The sequence below is a fragment of the Branchiostoma belcheri genome, unplaced genomic scaffold (genome assembly GCF_001625305.1).
Source record: "Branchiostoma belcheri isolate BF01 breed outbred unplaced genomic scaffold, Haploidv18h27 scaffold534, whole genome shotgun sequence".
Classification (NCBI taxonomy): domain Eukaryota; kingdom Metazoa; phylum Chordata; class Leptocardii; order Amphioxiformes; family Branchiostomatidae; genus Branchiostoma; species Branchiostoma belcheri.
Window position 1 is genome coordinate 21,980 of NW_017804170.1, and position 3,269 is coordinate 25,248.

At 37.4% G+C, this 3,269-nt stretch overlaps 1 long non-coding RNA gene across 1 annotated transcript; it reads right to left on the reverse strand.

Annotated features, from left to right (window-relative positions):
* Positions 1–426: 426 nt before the first annotated feature.
* LOC109481039 lies at positions 427–2,328 on the reverse strand. The gene is made up of 3 exons (XR_002140878.1): positions 2,185–2,328; positions 1,552–1,692; positions 427–481 (listed from the first exon to the last, which is right to left on the reverse strand). It is a non-coding gene; the product is annotated as an uncharacterized LOC109481039 (long non-coding RNA).
* Positions 2,329–3,269: the final 941 nt, after the last annotated feature.

Sequence of the window (3,269 nt, forward strand, 5' to 3'; positions counted from 1 at the left end):
CTTAATCCAATGATACATCATTGTTGCCAACAATATTCTAGGGAAAGTAATTAAGTTTTGGCCGTTCTACTACTAGCCGTTCAGACGCTATGTGACATCAAATTTGGCGCGGGCACCGTTTAGCCCCCCCCCCCCCCCCGACTAGATAGGGTTAAGAAAGCAAAGTCATAGAATTAACATCTACTTAGACGATTTTTATATAATGGTGGATATATGTAATCCCGTAAAATTGTTTCAAAATATTCAAAATATTTCCTATACGTCAAATAAACGACCACATTTCTGTCCATCATTTTTCTTAAGATTATAATTAGTGACAATAATTCTTGAAAACCAACTTTAGGAAATCGGTGTAATATTTCTCTAGACACGTTCATTAGCGTTGTTTCAGACTGATAGTGCTTTAATATGAAGTCCAGTGGTGCATTGTGTTGTCAGAAAATCTCCGTTTTTAATGTGATTGCCGTGTTTTATCTGTTTCCTGTGGAATACAAGAAAATGAATAGAAGTAAGATATGTTTATTATCAGTGCAGAAATTCCTAAGAAATACATTACACGAGCACCTGGGTGGATTCTAAAAATCGTGATACGTTTTTTTTTTTCAGGGGAAGTTGGATATACTGCTAATGATAGATACCACGTAAGGTTCCCAATGGTTGCTATAGTTGATCGAGTTGGCTAGTGTATAATTATTGTGGGTAGTAATGCTTTAAGTAAACTCATATTTCCGGAGTGAGCCCTTCATATAAAATCCAGAATTAAACTCCATCTAAAATGACATTTTTATGCAACGTGTAAGTCTGACAGACACGGCTTAGAATATTTGCGTAACAACAGCGGTAAATACAAGGTACGCCTGATAGTGGTTGCCTGAATGCCTGCCTACCTGCCTATGTCCACAGCCCCTTGCTTCCCTCTGTTGCCTGAATACTCACCACCAATTATTTTTAGAAGAAAGCTATTATTTCGTTTGTTAGGTATTGTTATTTTACCTACGTTATATTTATCTTTGTTTTAATATATGTATTATGCGTTCTATTAATATTTGTTTTATTTTTTATTTATTTTATGACGATTTACCACATTTGTGGAGGGATTGACGTTACAGGTGACTATCACCTCTTCAAAGACGTCAATCCTGGGACCAGGCTGTAAGGTTTGAACCACTTACACCGGAAAGGTCCCCTACTGTTTACGATAAGTGCGATGGGTACTTTACCGAGCGTGGGGTATGGCTCTCCCGAACACGGGGCCTCTATTTAACGTCCTATCCGAGGGACGTCCCTAGCCAAAGCTAAGTACTCATTTATACCTGAGTGAAGTGAGGAAAGTCGTGTATGGTGCCTTTCCCTAGGGCACAAGATCGTTTGCTTTGGGCAGGATTTGAACCTTCGCCCTTTCGAGTCTGGGCCGAAGACGCTACCGCTACGCCACACGACCCCACTTTTGATGTATTCATTATGATATCTGGTCATCTAGTCAGGTGCCTAGCCCACTGCTGACCTTGCAATGAAACTCATGGTTAGAGGTTTTAAAAACGGGTCTCTTACCGAAACAAATCAGCAGCTGTCTTGTTGTAGACCCACCCAGGTGCAACTGTGGGTATGGACTGCACGGCTTTCTGGTCGGCCTTGAACTTCTTCGTAGCAGCTAACTCCCCTGGTACCCATTTGTAATAAGAATGATTCTTCCTGACATGAAACAAAAAAGACTGATATAACAGCGGATACAAACGTCAAAGAACCATATGACAAACGCTAAAAACAACACACACTAAAAGAAGCCTACGTTTTTTTGGTTACTGCAGGAGAGAAAATGATTAGGAACACAGGCTTTTACTGTGGAACCCGAACCATTCAAACAGGAGTCAAAGGCATGCATTAAAAAAACTGGCAGTGATATGAATCTAAACCAACTGTCTATAGCAATGGATGACAGAGGGTTTATAGGGGGAACTAGTCGTATGAAGATTTTGAGTGAGCTTGATGGAGTTAGTGATTATAAAACCGGTATGGCGGTTATACGAACTTATTATAAAGAGATGTCGAATTGTTTGGAGACAAAAGGTCCCTCAAGGTAAATTAACTATAACGACGTCTGTCTGTATCTTATTATGTTCAGTTGTAGGTTGTGTTCACAGTAAGTTTAGGCTTAGTCAGTCCTTGTTCTAGTTGCATATATACCTTTTTTGCCCATCAGGCGCCTTCTCCACGGGTGTATTTTTCGATCTATTTGTAACACTGCCATTGCCTTTATCTTGTACTTTTTCCTGGAGATCTCTAGAAAACAAAAGGATATTCAGTAGCTGTTTCTTGGTTCTCGTTTGTCGTTTTAACATATCTATATTATTTATTTGAATACGTAATTTTTCGTCAGTATTGTAATGTGTGAGTTACTCATAATCAAAGACTCAAAACACGGAAAGTTCTATTTAAACCTTAGCACGCCACATCAATGAGAAAGTACACTTTGATAACTAAGTCAGAAAGCACATTTAAATAAACGTGATTACCTATATCTTATGCAATGCAAAATTATCCCCGGCAACAGGTGTTATCTGATGTGATATTGATACCATGCTAAAACTATTTGAGTTCAATGGGCGCAAAATAACGTTAACCAAGACGAATGATGTTTTCATTTATTATGAACACAAAAGCCTTATTTAGATAAAGTATATAAATAAAACGTGTTCTCAACATAATAAATGCGCTATCTTATTTAGGAGGGCTATTTTAAAATGTCTTCATAAATTATGCAGATGAGGTCCTGAATTTATAATTAGTGTTGTTTGCCTTTACTTCCAAACACCACAAGTAGGGAAGTCCCGTCAGTTACACCCGTGGACCTACAGCGTTTACAGATTAGTTAAACAAATTATGCCTACATTGGAGTAACCAAAATTTGCCGATGTTCTTTTAGCTCACAATATAAATATGGCAAAATTTTGAACAGTCAGCATTATACAAACTATATCCTGATTCGTATAATTGTTAATTTATTATTTTAAGAAAGACTTAAGTTACATCAAATGTATGAAAGTACTTTTTTATGTAAAACACTGTTATTATAGAATTTCCTCCATATTTAAGCAAATTTGGTCTCCTTTTGAATAATTTGCATTTAATTTACTCATGTTTCTATAAGCTACCTACACATAAAATGTAGAAAATACTTTGTTCCTTTTTGGACTAATCCGCTAAAAACGATTTCGTCAGAAACTACCCTTAAGTTCCAGAACACGTTGCTAGAGGGACAAAACCCACAC